Genomic DNA, 18,033 nt, shown 5'->3' on the forward strand with positions numbered 1-18,033 from the left:
CAGTTTTCCCAACACTGTTTATTGAAGAGACCATTATTTCCCCTTTTATATATTCTTGGCTCCTTCATCATAAATTAATTGACCATATATGCATGGGTTTATTTGTGGGCTTGTTATTCTATTCCATTGATCAAGGTGTCTGTTTTTATGACAATACCATACTGTTTTGATTACTATAGCTTTGCAATATAGTTTGAAATCAGGACACATGATGCCTCCAGCTTTGTTCTTCTTTCTCGAGAGTGCTTTGGTGTGAGAGTCATTATTTTACCTTCTCCTGAAAATTATCTATTAACATAGAAAATGTATAATCAAACATAATGATGAAAGAATTGAAAATTATGAATATGCTAACCACATTATAGAATCATGATCACATACTAGTCATAAAAATTACAATGAAATGTTCTGGGTGGAGCATGCCCCCTTTTGGTTTCCTGCTACCTGGACTCTAAAGGCAATAACTGGAGGTAGAGCAATCACCTTGAATCATTTGGAAAGTGAATATTGAGGATGGTAAGAAGAGCCTAAGTCTGAATGTGCATCCATAATACCAGCCCTGAAACTGCTTTCTGGATTTTATATGAGACAGAATTTTCTCTTATTTAAACCTGGTAATTTTGGGTTTCTGTCTCTCACAGTTGAACCTAATCCTAAATGGTAATTACTTGTGTTATAAAATTCTATCATAAAAAATGTTAATGATTTTATCATGATAAATAATAATGATTGTGAAAGTTAATAAAGCTGTATTTGGTATCATTTCAAAAGCCTAAGCCAACAATAAGAATGTAGTATTTTTTTTTTTTTTTTTTTTTTTGTGGCACGCGGGCCTCTCACTGTTGTGGCCTCTTCCGTTGCGGAGCACAGGCTCCGGACGCGCAGGCTCAGCGGCCATGGCCCACGGGCCCAGCCACTCCACGGCATGTGGGATCTTCCCAGACCAGGTCACGAACCCGTGTCCCCTGCATCGGCAGGCGGACTCTCAACCACTGCGCCACCAGGGAGGCCCATAATGTAGTATTTTAAGGGTAGTTAATACATGTTGCCATTTTTATAGGTTCTCAGTTACAATTATTAAAAGTGTTTTGTAATTAGCAATCCGGCATAAGAATTGTTTGTAGCACACTTCAATTTAAAATAAATTCAAGATGAAAATGACATAAATCTATTGTTAAAATAATTATTTCTGATTCCATGGTAACCTTTTAGAGACAGCTTTGCTATGTCAAAAATAAAACTTGAGTTTTATAGGATGAGTTATACATTGGGACAGCAGAGGGACTCTCTTTTTCCAAAGTTTCCAACCAGGTTGCACCAAGCCAAATGTTCTATATCCGTATAAAATACTCTAGCAGATTTAGGATTGGAATGCAAAAATTACGTTGTAATACTGGATAAAATGGGCTAATGAGAGGAAATATGAACTCTTGGAGAAAGTTCAAGTGTCAACTAAATTAGTCAAGGAATTACAGTTTATAATTATAATTGATACTTAGAAAAATGTCTTCTGAAGAATGAAGGTCAAAGTCATGCATTCACTATTCTAGAAATTGACCCATTATATCTAATTCTGTTATAGTAGAATTTTACCCCATGGTTTAAATTTTGTTTTTTTCCCTTCTCAGAGGGACAGCATCACATGTGTAGGAAATGTTGTTGTTTTTAATTTATTTCCACTGTATCTTTAGGGGATGGGGAGATAAAGTGGGGTTGATTTGGGAACCCATAGAGAACATGAAGACTCTGAGTTTGATTTAAAAAGGGAAAATTTAATGTTTTATAACTAAGATAACAAATTTCAAGGAATTCTTCTCTTTCTTGGTATTGTTTCTGAATGTAAGATGCATTGAACAACCAAAGCAGGAAATTGAGAATAGTGGACTTAATACAGGACTAAATGTCTGTATTTTGAGTAGATACTACTAATATAATATTTTCCTAAATGTTCAGGTTTTTTTTAAAAAATATATATAACTTTAATTTCGTGAACTTAAGAAGTTGGATTTCCCTCTTTTTTATTTAATATAAATTAAATTGGGAAACTACAGGCACTCCCTGAAGCTATTAGAGCTACTGCAAACCACCACACAACGATTCCATTCTGAGATCTCCCCTAGAGGACAAATTTAAGGAAAGCTCAATTCTAAGTTTCCTCGCATATAATACTAGGAGACCAAACTGACCCTGTTGGGATTTGATCCTTTAACTCCATGATTTCTCACTTGAAATTCGGACCATTTAATTGTGCTTTAAGTACTTTAATAAGGCATTCTTACACTGCATTTCTAATCAGAGAAACATAAAACAAGATCTGTCCTTAAGCTGTTTTACTTTGCCTTATAATGGTCTCCATTTCCTTTCACGAGGCATTATCTTGATAAATTGCTGTTTTTAAAGATCATTTTGCCTGGAAATTGTGCAATAGATCAGGCACTGAAGATTCTTGTTGGGGTTGAGATTTTGGCCATGTTTTGTAATCTCCCTTCCTGCTGTATTAACATTCCACAATATTCCTGATTTGGCTCTTTGTTTCTAATTTGTATACTGGCTATTAGCAAATTAGACTGGGTGGATTTTCCCAACGATTAAGCATAATCTTTAACTAAACTAAGGACTCAAAAGCGTACAAGAATATTATTATACTCAAAAAAAAAAATCCACAGAGTACTCAAACTCTGTTTAAAAAAAGAAAGAAATAGAATGGTCCTGTAAGTCAGGTCACATTCCTTGAATTCAAATGTTAATAATTATTCCCAATGAAAATTACTATGGTAATTGGTTTATAGAGGTGTGTTAGAATTTGCATCACTTACCTACATTTATCCCTAGAAATCTAGCAGTAGTTTAAAGAAAACTTACACAGTAATTTGTCTGTACTTATTACACTTGGAGGAACACTTAAAAAACACTGCACATAAACAAAATACAAAGCAGGCTCATCACTATGGAGTACAAGTTCTTAGAGTGACAATAATTAGTATAAAAAGAGCAGTGTTGGCTCTACTGAGGTCTACCATTTCCTCAAAAGCAAAGGAGCAATTTGGAGGAAAGCTATCAAAATTAGTCCCCATTATCAGTGAGTTGATTGTTAAATAATGCCCTGAACTAACTTTGAAATAGCACATGGGTATGTATTTCTTGAAGTCAAGAAAACACCTGTCTGTTAATTTTTCTGTAGTATTAGATTTATACCTCTAACAGAGGATTAAAAGTCTACTTTGTAATTATCAAGCACAAATCTCAAATTCGTATTTAAAAATAAAGTTAATGTCATGCCCAAAGTCATGGAGAAATTTAGAAGTGGTGTTTAAAATAGAAATTTAGACTACTGACTTGAAATCCTATGCTCTGACCACCAGACCACATGCCTGCCCAAGGATACTTACATTTTTTACTGAGTTATTCTTCTTTGTAATTAGATGCAGTGATTAGAGTGTCTTTTGCATTACTCTGCATTTTTCTTTTAAGTCAGGGTTGTAAGCCACACAGGGCACTGTCCCTTATAAAATTAAACAAGGGATTTTCAATCTTGCAATACAATCTCTTGATATTTGTTTATAGGTTTCACACATCAAAAAAACAATGAAATCTGTAATTTTTCAAATTACAATCCTCTCATTCTCTAAGTTATGTGCCTATGAGAATCTGCAAATCTTTTGAAGAGAATGTAATCTTTATGCTTACAAAATGTAGGCTTTCATATTTGGGTACAATTACAAATCAAGGCTTTTTACCCCATAATAATCAGTTTCTCAAAGTTGTGGGTTTTCCTCATTTGAAAATAAATTAATGGGAATTTAAAAATATAATCCATCCAGTTATTAAATCTTTTCAATCTTTAAAATTAGAAACCATTTCTATTCTCAATCTCCAAAGAAGCAACATCAGAAAGTACCTTATACTATAGCATATTACAATTTAATTTTTTTGATTGAGGAAATAAAAATAAACAGCTAAAACCAGCTTAATTTAAATTAAAAAAGGGAGAAAACTTTTATGTGACTGTTTATTATTTTATTTTTTTTCATGACAGACATATTGTGTGCTTAAATATTGAGTTTTTCTCTATCAAGTACCTGTCAAGAGAGAAAGTCAATTTTGGAACAGCCAAAACTCAAAATACTGCAGATGGCTTTCTAAAGGGATTCAAATTAGATAGTATTCAATGTTGCAAAAAGCAATGATAACTTTTATAGCTTTAAACACCAGTTTTAAATTAGAGATTGATATATAAGGGAACTAATTTTGCATAATCACTCATTTTAAAATAATACATTATAGTTACTAAATTATACACTACTTTTATGTAGAGACATACATATTTTCTGAATGCTGTCATGTAATTATTTAGAAATTTTATTCTCAAAACCATGAGTTTTGGACACAGGTTACTTTTTTTCTATTAATACTTTATTTTGAGAGGAAAATATGGCCATTCACATTTTTTTCCAGACCTTCCTGGAGCAATCTGCAGGGCAACGAGTGGGAATTGGGGGGGTGGTGACATTTGACACATGTAAAACTTTTTAACCATTATGTAAGAAGCGTGGATCCTTTGTGAGGGTGTAAAGAGTTTCTCAGAGGGAAAATAAAGTGGAACCAGGAGATCAATGCCCAAAGAGGTAGCTTTCTGACTAGTGTTTGCCTCTTTGTCAAAACTCTAGAAAATAATTTCAGAGAGCAGGTTCTTTGTCTAATTTGCTCAACACTGTACCTCTGGTGTCTAGAACAACAAATATTTGTTGAATGAACAAAGAAGTATACGAATGGATGAATAAGTAGTGATTCCTTTGCACACCTTTTAAATCAAGTTGCCAAATTAACGTTAATAGTCATGGGTAAACTGAAGATAATCCCACTGATCAGTGAGGTGAGTGGTATAGGAAGTAGACATACTGAAGATATTTGAGAGAACAGAACCATGACTGGGAGCAGGGAGTCTTGAGGGAAAATGGCCACTTGGGTAAACTGACTTTTCCAAAGCAGATGTAAGTCATGGGAAGACCAGTGATCTATTGACATCAAAAACCTCCTCTTAAAATTATGGATGAGGGAATTCCCTGACAGTCTAGTGGTTAAGACTCCACGCTTCCATTACAGGGGGCACAGGTTTCATCCCTGGTCAGGGAGCTAAGATCCTGCAAGCCTCACGGCACAGCTGATTAAGTAAAAAATTATGGATGAAATATGATAGCTGGGCTTTCCTTTAAAATCATACTTTGAGGGGTAGGGTGGAGGGAACAGGAAAAATAGATGTGGTATAGATGAAATAAAATTGGCTACATGTTGATAATTGTTGAAGCTAGGTGCATGGGATCCATTATACCCTTCTCTACTTTAGTGTTTGAATTTTTCTATAAAAATAAACAACCACACATCCTTCCACTTAAGAGTTTGACATAATAAACATTTATACTGCCTGATAGGTAGATATAGTCTCATCTTAGAAACCCTTCTTATAACATGTAGATTAAGAAAAATTTTTAAAAGATTTGACTTCATGACAAAAAATTACTTTTAGCACTAGATGCAACAATTATGATGGAAATTGTTACCATATCACTAATATCAGGTTTTTAATAATCTTGGGGAAAAGCTAAGGAGCTATGCATAGACTTATTTTACACAAAGCCCAAGTCATCCTCAGCACATCTTTGCACTTACTTGGACAAGGGCTGAGGAAGTCAAGGAGATTATTGGAAAGGTAACCAAATAACCAAGGTAACCTTGATAACCCACCTGCTGTTGGCCATCTGCAGAAAAGACTTCGGTGGGGCCTATCATCAGGTGCTGGACTCAGACTTAGGCCACTGAGGCTGCTGTAACAAAATACCATAGAGTGGGTAGCTTATAAAGAACAGAAATGTATTTCTCACAGTTCTGGAAGCTGGAAGTCTGACATCAGAGTGCCTTTTCGGTTCTAGTGAAGGTTCCTCTTCCAGGTTGCAGACTGAAGATTTCTCTCTGTATCCTTTTATAAAGGCACGAATCCTATGCGTGAGGCCTCCACCCTCATGACCTGATCACATCTGAAAGGCCCCACCTCCTAATACCATTAGCTTGGGCATTATGTTTTCAACATATGAATTTTGAGGGGACACAAACATTCAGACCATAGCAAACCCTTTAGTGATTTTCCATTTATCTTAAAATCTAATTCCTTAACAAGTGACACATGTATATCCCTGCCTCTTCTGGGGGGTTTTTCAGGTCTTTTCAGGTCAGTGATTTGTGACTTCATAAATAAGCAGTCTAATATATATTAAGTAATTAAGTTGAATGAGTTTGAATTCTCAATTTATCTTTAGGCACCATCGTAAGTGATGTGATGCATTCAGATAAGAGACGATGAGAGGAAAATGAGGTGATTTTTTTCCTACTCAAAGGATATTTTCACTAAGATTGATTTGAAAATGTTTGGCATAAAAGTTAAAAAAAAACCCAGCTATATGTTACAGAGTCCTTGGGGCAGGAATTATCTCTCCACAAGTACCTTTTCATTTTCTCATAGCACTTAATAAATAATTCTGTTACACAGTAGGCCCCAACACCTTTCTTTGCAACTGTTACCAACGCTATCACCATCCAGTGTGATATGAAAAGAAATGACTCCAATCTTTAATAGTATTAATCTGAAATTTTAAAAGCCAGTCTTGTTATTGAATTACGAAAATATACAATGGCATCAGTACTAAAACTGAAAAATCATTACTGTAACAGAACAAGGTCGAAATTAAGTGAGCTGTTCCCTTCAAACTGTACCTTAACTCTAGTATTCATTTTCCAGCTGATCCCTCAAATCTACTTACAAGAAGATAGGTTTATAATTCAAATATTATAGGAAGAGGAAATCTAATTTTGACCTTGAGTCAAATTGATGCCAAAGGGAGTTTATGGTTTTCTTTACTTTATAAGCTGTAATTGCAAATACAGTTTTCTTCATCTGAAAAACTATTCCACCCTGAAATTTTCAAACAAAAATAGTTTGCAGAAACGTTGGCAAAAGACATCTTCAAAGGAAACTAACTAGTTTGAATTAGAGAAAGAGGAGAGGGATGGTGGATATTTTTAAAGGGATTATGTTTTCAATATTTTGGGCACTCTAATTCCTGTTGCTTTTTTAAAAAACATTTCTCATTTAAAATTATAAGTAGATTAGTAATTTAAATGTGCTTAATTTTTAAATAAGATAAAAATAACATGAATGTGTATAAGATAACTGTAAGAGAAAAACATGAAAATCTTTTCTTTAAATATTAAATAGAAACAACGTTGTCATCAGTAAATGCCATAAAATACTAAAATATATGGGTCCGTATTATGGCATTAATAAAGATATAGAAATGGTATGAAATTCATTTACCAAAAATATTTTGACTGATTATTTTAATTAGAATATTTGATAATATGTCATGTACAATGCCAATAAATAATGTTGGTTGCCTCAACGCTACTTATTATCATGTATCTATAGGTTAAATTTAAAACCATGCCTAAGTTTGAGATTAACTGACTCATCACCTTTGCTACAACTGTTGCCTAACATTCAACATAAGACAGGTCAGAATTCTGGTTTTATGAAGTTAGTATATATTTCAGTAGGTGAGGCTTTAGTGTAAAGTAAGAGATTAGCATTAAGTAGAAATGTTATCCCTTCCTTATCTTATTGCAGCAGGTTCCAAATCCTTAACTGATCTTCTCATTTCTTGTAAATATATAACTCTTTTCTCTGTGTGTGTGTATATATTTTTTAAAAATTCTCACACTCAAGTACTTTTTATTCCGGTGAATATTGAACATGGACTTTCATTACCAAAGCCATGTTTGAACAAGGTATCACAAAGGAGCCCACCCAATTTGTCTCAAGTGTTCTTAGTTTACCTTTGAATTACCTACAATGATAGTTTCAGTATGAAAACAGGAGATACCTGAATCTTTGAGAGTACCTAAATATTGGAATAAGGTAGTACATGTATCCGCTAAATGGTCATCCTCATGTTAAAGAGAAAGTTCAGAGGTTCTTATTTGTTTCTAGGAAGAAATAATTATATACCATAAAAACAAAGGAGCTGGAAAACCTATCCAGAAGCATCACATCTCCAGGAATGGCTTCTGTGTCAGATCAGGCTGAAATAGGTTTAGAAAGATAAAGCCATTTCCCAAAATGATAGCTCCCCCCCCACCCCCGAAAAGTTCTGCCAGATTAACCAAACCGAAATAAACTAAACCAAAACAAAAACAGTCAAAAAATAACGATAAAAGTGGATTTCATAATCATTAAAATTATAATGGCCATTGTTAATATCCAGAAAACAATATACCATGTTGTGAGATCCAAACTTATTTTGTTTGTGGAAAACTTAGCATCTCAAGGAATATATATTCTGCAGGCCCTCTTCAGGAAAAGATTGTTTAAAGATATATGATTTATAGAAAGGTTCAGAAAATTGAAACCTAGATTTTTGAATAGTTAGAAGTAGGCGCTATCCTCTGAAATTTGAAGAAAATATTTACAAGTAAAATGAACTCTTTCTGCAGAGATGTGTTATATATGGAAAATAAATGGTATTAAGTTTAAAAACAACATCTTCTACCTTTGATAACTAGGAAGAGAAGTTAGAGATGGTCTTATTAGATCCCTAAACTATGCAGGGCAACACTATTCAAATCATCCCTTGGTACCACTCCCAAAAAGAGAATATGGAGGTGGGGCTATGCTCCTACCCAATAGTTCAATTCATAGAATCTTAACCTATTAAGCTGGAAATGACATTATAGAATACCTCGTCCAGCTCCCTCATTTTACAGATATGGAAACTGAGGTGCAGAGAGCCTGAGTCATTTTTCCAATGTTACACACTTGGTGACAGGCTGGAATAAACATACGGCTTCTTGGGGCTTCCCTGGTGGCGCAGTGGTTGAGAGTCCGCCTGCCGATGCAGGGGACACGGGTTCGTGCCCCTGTCCGGGAAGATCCCACATGCCGTGGAGCGGCTGGGCCCGTGAGCCATGGCCGCTGAGCCTGCGCGTCCGGAGCCTGTGCTCCGCAACGGGAGAGGCCACAACAGTGAGAGGCCCGCGTACCACAAAAAAAAAAAAAAAAAAAAATACGGCTTCTTGATCTATGGTATGCAGTTTGTTCCACTACGCAATATTGACTAATCTCGGTATCTACTCAAAGCCAGAAATGTGTTATTCATAGCATTAACTGCCTTCTTACAGAGGTAATGTGGGTTAAAGAGAGCTAAATGCCATTGCAATTATTGTCATTGTGGTTGTTAGATTTCACTTCCTGATCCACCTGCTGGGGCTCTATTTTAAGCCACACAGGCAGGCAAAGTAGTCCACTGTCCTGTACCATAAATAGTTACTTTGGGGTCAAAACAATTATGTGAAGTTTCCTGCAGGAAGATTTCTTCTCTTTTTAACACCCTTGCCTTCTCCCATTTCCCAAAGTAGTAGTAACTTATCTTAGGAAGAAAGGAGCTTGGATAGCCAATTGCCCTGGACTGAACCCCACTGTCAATTCTTCCATTTGAAGAGATGAACAAAGGATATGATCAAGGAACAAAATCTTTTAGTGTATGGCTATGCTAAGTTTATCTCATGGAGAAGAGAAGGAGATTGTATATTGGGATGGGAAAAACAAATAAGAATTATAACCAATTAAACATTTTGCCTATAAAATTAGATTTTAATTACATCTGCTAGTAGAAGTGCCTTTTCCATATCAGTAATCCCATGTAGGTTCCCAGCACTGCCCTGAGAATTTGATGATCCTGACAGTTTATGCTTGAATATTTTCTTTCAAATCAGAAAGGAAAAATTCAGATGTTTGAAAAAGAGGAAGAAACTTCAAGTCTATTGTGTTTTGCATCATCATCTTTCAATTTTACTCTCCTTTTAGATTTAGAATAGAGGCATATAAATACATATTTAGGCCAAATAGCTTAGTATTATCTCAACAATTTTCAGAGGCTGAAGCTAGATATCATCATAGAATAAACTTCTTTGATATAAGAAGAAATGTGAAATGTAATTGCAATTACCCTTTTACAATAAAAAAATCTCGGTAAACAAATTTAAAAGTTTGATATCATGGTACAGAAACAAATATCTGTATTATTATCAATCTATTTCCCTATTTCTCAATTTAAAAACTTAAAAGTTCTTTTTCTTCTATATAAGATCATCAGCTTTCACAATCTTCCTTAATTTTGCAACACTTTGCTCTTCCAATACTTCCAGCACACAAGGAGCTTTTAATTCCAAGTTATAGCTGTGCATTCAAAGTGAATATTCAAATATTAACCAGTGCATTAGAATATCCTTCATTGTTGGCATTATGTCCTCCTTTGCTGACTGTACAGATGCAGATATGATGATGACGACGTAGGTATGTAGCTATTTGACTTTCCAAAAGCCAAAGGGCAGGCTGTAGTTGAAGCCAAATAGAAATTTGGCCAAATACCAAAGTCAAAGTCAAACTTACACTAAGCCTCTAATTCAGAGTTTGGTAGAACATTTCAATAAGCAAAGAATGTCCTAATTTTTTAATAGTTTCTCTATTCTCTTTTTGTCCTTTTTGGAGAAATAGCTAGACATTTTAAACTGAAATCAGTGAATTCCTCTAAAATCCACAAGATGGTGCTATAAAGTGGCATTTAGAAAAATTTTAAAAACCATATGCCTTCTAGGTGCAATTTTTAGGCAGGACCAAATAAGTAGCATTTAATAGCATACAGTATAGATAAATGCTATTTTTAAAAAAGCAATGTAAACCAGATTCGTTGATATAAGGAAGGCATACCTTTACTCCTAATGTTGCTTTCTAATAATTTATCCCATAAATTATACTTCTGTTAACTCTGTTATTGATCTCAAGTTTTAAGAATATATTGTGAGAAGACTGAGAATTGAACTTGGATCTCACTAAGTGTTAATATGAAAAGTACCGGACTGAAACAGAGACCAGAGTTCTAATCTCTGCCCTCCACCTGAATTGCTGCCTCCAGCCATCATTCCGTCTATTCCTGCTGTTCCTAACCAAGGGCAGTTTTACCCCTGGGGACATTTGGCAATGGCTGGAGGCATTTTTGATGGTCACAATTTGGGCGGGGGGAGGTTGCTGCTACTGGCATCTAGTGGTGAGAGGCCAGATATGCTGCTAAATATCCTACAGTGCACATGACAGCCTCCACAACAAAGAATTATCCTCCGGTAAATATCAATAGTGCTAAGATCAAAAAACTTGACCTATCTGTTCACTCCTTTTTTGGTTTGTCTGTTCATTCATTAATTAGTTCATGCATTTATTCACTTATGTGTATACTTATCTACCCATCAGTCCATTAGTTCATCTCTTCTACAAATTTTTATAAAATGTCTATGATTCAAGACTGGACTAAACTCTAGGGATTAAAAAGACAAGAACTACTTTATTCCTGTTCAGTCTAACAGGGAAAAGAGACACTTATGAAATAACAATAATATGTGATCAGTGTTTCAGTGGTAAGATGTTCTGAGAACACAGAAGAGTATGATGAATTTTGGAGAAGAGGACAGAATTCAGGAAGGCGTCATAGAGGTGGAGATTGTTTATTAGGTGGGTGGAGGGTGGTCATAGAATAAAATTTTGAGCAAAGCACAAGCAAAGCCAGAGACATATAGTAGTTTAAATTGTGTTGGGTGAGCAGTATACTGTTGCAGTATGAGATTAGACTGAGGAGGAGGGTTAGGAAAAGGAAAGGAGAAAAAGCAGATGGGGCCCCACTGAGAAGGGCCTTGGATTCCACCTTCCAGGCATTGATTTTTTAAAACAGAAGAGTGATATTAGACATGTGGCAATCACTTAAACTTTTTAGTTTCACACCCTTAGAGTGTTTGATGAGATATATTTCAGGTTTCCTTTTAGCTTTAAAACTATGTTTTATAATTATAAAGCCAATCCATTAGAAATATTAAATACTGTATATTCTTTAATTTATATTATAACCATCAATAAAAAATCACAATATCTATGAAGAAAATATCTTTTTTCATACACAAAATTTGTATTATCACAGATATTTACTTTCATTATAATGAACAAAATATAATATATTCCTATTAATATATTTGGTGTTTATTTTAAGGCTGGACATACTTGAGAAGATCAAGCTATCTTACAGAATATACAGTCTTCTGATTGGTTTATTCCTATATCAGTAACTACTTTAGGTTGACCCAGGATAAATTTTTAAAATATCTTTTCCACACACAACCTTCTCTATTATTTGTGCTTTTATCAATAAGTTTTAGATAATCTAATTAGATTGGAGTAGTTTAACATATGTTTTATAATTTGAATAATTACTTCAAAAATGTATTGCGGTCTTTTAAAAATTTTATTTATTTATTTATTTTTTGTGTGGTACGCGGGCCTCTCACTGTTGTGGCCTCTCCCGTTGCGGAGCACCGGCTCCGGACGTGCAGGCTCAGAGGCCATGGCTCACGGGGCCCAGCCACTCCGCGGCATGTGGGATCTTCCCGGACCGGGGCACGAACCCGCGTCCCCTGCATCGGCAGGCGGACTCTCAACCACTGCACCACCAGGGAAGCCCCCTAAATTTATTTTTTCATTGAAGTATAGTTGATTTACAATGTTTTGTTAGTTTCAGGTGTACAGCAAAGTGATTCAGTTTTTTTATACATGTTTAAAATATATACAAAAGAATATATATGTATATTCTTTTTCAGATTCTTTTCCCATATAGGTTATTACAAACTATTGAGTATAGTTCCCTGTGCTATACAGTAGGTCCTTGTTGTTTATCTATTTTATATGTAGTAGTGCGTATATGTTCCTCCCAAATTCCTAATTTATCCCTCCCCCCACCTTTTCCCTTTGGTAGCCATAAGTTTGTTTTCTATGTCTGTGAGTCTGTTTCTGTTCTATAAATAAGTTCATTTGTACCATTTTTTTTAGATTCCACATATAATGATATCATATGATATTTGTCTTTCTCTGTCTGACTTACTTCAATTAGTATGATAATCTCTAGGTCCATCCATGTTGCCGTAAAAAACATTGGCGTCTTTTATGTCTTACATTGATAAATGAAGAAAACTCAAAGATTAAGAATTGTTTGAATTTTACTTGAGTAAATTAGTAGCAATCAAGTGGATATTTGATTTACAAAATGTATTTTCATTACATATTTTTCATTTAATATTTTAACACTTGTAATATAAATTCAGCTTTAAAATATGGGTAGCTGAGACTGCTGCTACAGACCAGTTCTGTTGTCATTCAGAATTTAAGCCCATTGATCAAATGGCATAACATGAAATAAAAGAAAAAAAATTGGATGGGGGGGTGCAACAAAGAAAAATGGGCCCCATATCTAAATAAAATACAAAAATCTCCTATGAGGAACACTGCCATCCTTTTGCCCCAAATACAGAAATGAAAACACTGATGTCAAAAGTGACAGAGGCACTGAGAAGGGCAGGGCTGTATTACAGTCTTCTGAACTGGTTAATGATACAGTAACCAAGCCGCTTTTATCCTTGCCTGTTGTCTGACTATAATTGTCTACTCTATTTGATTGCATCTTCTTGAATCCTTTTTTTCTCCTTCCCCCAAATCTTTATCCTTCTGGTTTCTGTACCACATTTCCACAAGTATTAATTAAAACCCTTGATGGATCATTTCAGATTTGAATACCCATTCGTATTTATTTTCCTCCACAGAAATTACTATTAAAACCAATCCAATAATTTAAAAAGCAGGGTGGGACTTCCCTGGTGGTGCAGTGGTTAAGAATCCGCCTGCCAATGCAGGGGACACAGGTTCGAGCCCTGGTCCGGGAAGATCCCACATGCCGTGGAGCAATTAAGCCCGTGCACCACAACTACTGAGCCTGCGCTCTAGAGCCCGGGAGCCACAACTACTGAGCCCACGTGCCTAGAGCCCGTGCTCCGCAACAAGAGAAGCCACCGCAGTGAGAAGCCCGCGCACTGCAACGAAGAGTAGCGGCCGCTCGCTTCAACTAGAGAAAGCCTGCGCACAGCAATGAAGACCCAACGCAGCCTAAAATAAATAAATAAAATACATAAATTAAAAAAAGGCAGTGTGGATTTTCCACAGTGCTTGTGTTTTGAGAGTGTCATGGACTCGATTCAAGATAGAAGGTTAATCTTCAAAAGATGAGAACTTTGTATAATGTTACAAAAAGGGTTTCAAGCCCCACAAAAGTAGTTGAAATAGTCAGTGGTTTTCAAAGGCACCTTAGCATTCAGAGAGGGGCCTTGGAAGAAGAAGTAATGGGGGCAAAGTGTAGGACTGCAGCGACACCCACAGTGCCCACCCCTAACCCCACTTCATCATAAACTCTGCTTCCACCTCTACTGCCTATTTGTTCCAGATCCAATATTGTTTGAACAAACATTACAAGGAGGTGCCAGATGATTTCTAAGGTCCCTTCTGACCTAAGGTTCTATGAATTTTTATTTTCAAATCTTTTTCAAAAACATAGAACTTCAAGTAAAAGCTGTCAGTAATAACTGAGAGGCACAAGGTAGGATAAAGAAAACATTAAAAACAACAGAACCAAAAAATTTAACTTTTCTACTTCTTCCTATGAAATTAGACATTTTCTATTTAAATGTGGTGAAAAGACACAATTTTTAAAAGTTAAATCCCTTCGAACACTGAGATATACAGTAAAAGACAAACAGATCAGCAGGAAAACCTTAATTCGAACCTTCAGTTTGAATGTCCTACAGAGACAGACCTTGGAGATCTGCCCAAGAGCAGGAGAACTGGTTCTCTCCAGAGGGGGTCCTTTTCAAAGCAAGGGATGACACGTGGGAATTAGGGCATGCAGACATCACAGGATGCTTCTGTTCAGGGTCTCTGATTCCTGTGCATACGGGAGATTACCCTCTTGGTGTCAGTAAGAGTTGATATTCACTTAGATATACATACATAGGACATTAAACAACAGTAGCACAGAAGTGCCTACAAATGCACAGAGTGTGACTGGACACTACTGGACTGTCACAAGATGTGTCATTTTTCTTAATAAAAGTTGGCAGTCATCACCCCTGGTTGGATTTTTTTTTTTTTTTTTTTGCTGCATTGGGTCTTCGTTGTTGTGCACGGGCTTTTCTCTAGCTGCGGCGAGCGGGGGCTACTCTTCGTTGCGGTGCGCGGGCTTCTCTTGTTGCGGAGCACGGGCTCTAGGCACGCAGGCTTCAGTAGTTGTGGCACGTGGGCTCAGTAGTTGTGGCTCGCAGGCTCTAGAGCGCAGGCTCAGTAGTTGTGGCTCACGGGCTTAGTTGCTCCGTGGCATGTGGGATCTTCCTGGCCCAGGGCTCAAACCCGTGTCCCCTGCATAGTAGGCAGATTCTTAACCACTGCGCCACCAGGGAAGCCCTGGTTGGAATTCTTAAGTAAATATTTATTGATTAAACCTCATAATGCAACAAAAATTCATGTTATTTACGGGACAGCGTTTCTAAACATTCTCAGCACTTTTCTGGAAATAATAAATACATTTTGTGAATTATAATAGTTTTAGAAATAATCTTAATGTAGTCCCATAAATTAAGACACATTTTCAGCAAAAACTCAGTCTATTTTAGGGATTGCTCTTCATCTGCAATATAACTAATAGGTATAAAAAAAACAAAAAACAGCTTTGGAGAGAGGCTCTGGGAGACACTTCATTCCATTCAACACCTAGCCTCCATAATAAAGGAATGCACAATGGAATGACCACAGGGAAGGCGGTAAAAGAAAGGAATGAATTAAGGGGTGAATGGATCATAGACTTACTTTTTTGCCCAGTTACATGAGATATTCCGGCTGTGAAGGAATAGAATGCATAACCAGTGATTCCAATTTTAAGCTAATAACTATGCTTACATTGTACTCTACTGGTTTTTCATGATAAAGAAAAATAAAGAGATCAGCTAACTAGAGAGGAAGAATCCAGCCCATACTGTGTAAAGGGAAAGACATTTCCCAAATATTAAGAAGAAAACTTGTTAATTCTGGGAATTTTGCTGTTTTTTCCCCCTTCATTAAGACAAAAGTGGCTAGAGATCCATTTCCCATAATTAAAGATGTAAGGGCAATGGTGTTATTTCTGTTAGTTGCTGTAACTTCTTTGGATATCAAACTCCTTTTCTTCATTTAAAATAAATGAGTAGCATAGCTTCCTCCACTCCAAACTAAATAAGGCAGCAGTGAAACCCATTTTCTATTTTAGAAAATGACTAATAGAACACATATTTCATAATGTCACATGATTCAAATAATTTATTACTCAGAAGCAATTAAAACCACTTCTGCACTTAACACTTAACTTGTCCTAGAATGACAACTAAGGTCACTCTTTTTTAATTCTTCATTTATCAGACCACATTTATATGGAAGAAGAAACAAAATCTTCTCAGGTTCCATGAGGAGGGAAGAAGGCAGAATGAAATCTGACATAGTGTAAAAATATGGTGAAAGTGTAATCTTAGAAAAATTGCACAAGGAATTAGACTTCTGTCTTTTTTTTCTTTTTTTTTTTTTTTGGCTGTGCTGCCCAGCTTGGGGTCTTAACCCCGCCCCCCCACCCCCAACAGGAATAGAACCCGTGCCCCCTGCAGTGGAAGCTTGGTGTCCTAACCACTGGACCACCATGGAATTCCCTACACTTCTGTCTTTCTAAAGGAAATTCTCTACTCATATTTCCCTGAACACAGATAAATGCTAGAATATGAAAAGAGAAAAAAGATTCATTGTATTAATTAAAATGTTCTTTAAAACAGTATTTCAAAATTCCACAGCACAGTAGGAAGCTTTCTAATTACCGTATTCTGAAATGCATCAGGTAAGTAGGTAGTGAAATGGATTAAGTTAGTAAAGTTGATTCTTTTGCTTGTTCTAATAAGGGCTTGCCTTCTTTTGTGATAAGTTGGCCGGGTCTCCTATATATGAAACTCTTGAACAAACTGTAAATTATATGTATCCGCTGGCCTGGAAATTTCTACCCTTGATATTTTTGTTTTTGTTGCCCATTTGGGGGGTCAGAAGAGAGGATGCAGGCGAGGCAGAGTGGTGCAGTTTCCGCTCAACTCTACAAATCAGAAACAGGCTGGCATGAAGGGGAACACAACCCCCAGGGCAGGGATCAGGGTGAGGTGAGTGTGAGTGAGTCAGCAAGTGCAGGGTAGGATCCTGCTTCACTTAAAATTTTGATATTTTGTTTAGCACTGATTTCTTATTTTGTCTTAATTTTGACTTCTTACAATATTGCATTACCGAATTTTTTGGCACCCACTTATATTTTGTGCCCAAGCTGAATGCCTCCCTCGCTCACCCTAGTCCTGGCTTCTTCAAGCAGTACTGGGCTCTGCATTCAAGTACAGCCACACTATGGAGCCACACTAGAGCACAGTCTCTCCCTTTTACCCGCCTCGACTCTGATGGGCCAGTGAAGGCTTTTACAAGAGCTACGTTCTCCCTGCTTGCAAAACTGAAAATGAAGAGTACAGGAAAGTGTCCTCTTTGTCTCATAGGGAAGCTATGGGAGTGTTAGGAAGCAGTCGTCATTGATGGAACTGACACTGGGACTTTTAGCTGTTCTCTCTTCTCGTACTTATTTGTTTCTGGACAGGATCCATGATAAGTAAAATAACTAATGCCCTGAATGTGGATTTATTAGCAGGAGAAATGAGGAGTCAGAATAACACATTCACCCAAAAAGTATGAAAAAATCCCTCCAAAGCATGCTAAGTTAAATAAAAATGAGAGGCTTGATATACATACATTGTAAATGTGACATAATCTCTTTTAAAGCATGAAATGGGCAAGATTACATGTGATAGAGCTAAACTAACACCAAGGGTACTTTTCCATTCTTGAAGAGATCAAAATAATACTTCCAGTCTCATTGCTAAACTTCTCATCAGCCTTGCTGGTATCTGTCTCCTTGTCTTTTAAAAAAAGATATGCTTACAGTCTTCAGGCAGGGGCAGATGCTGCCCCCC

The sequence above is a fragment of the Monodon monoceros genome, unplaced genomic scaffold (genome assembly GCF_005190385.1).
Source record: "Monodon monoceros isolate NGI ecotype Baffin Bay Population unplaced genomic scaffold, NGI_Narwhal_1 Super_Scaffold_16, whole genome shotgun sequence".
NCBI lineage: Eukaryota > Metazoa > Chordata > Mammalia > Artiodactyla > Monodontidae > Monodon > Monodon monoceros.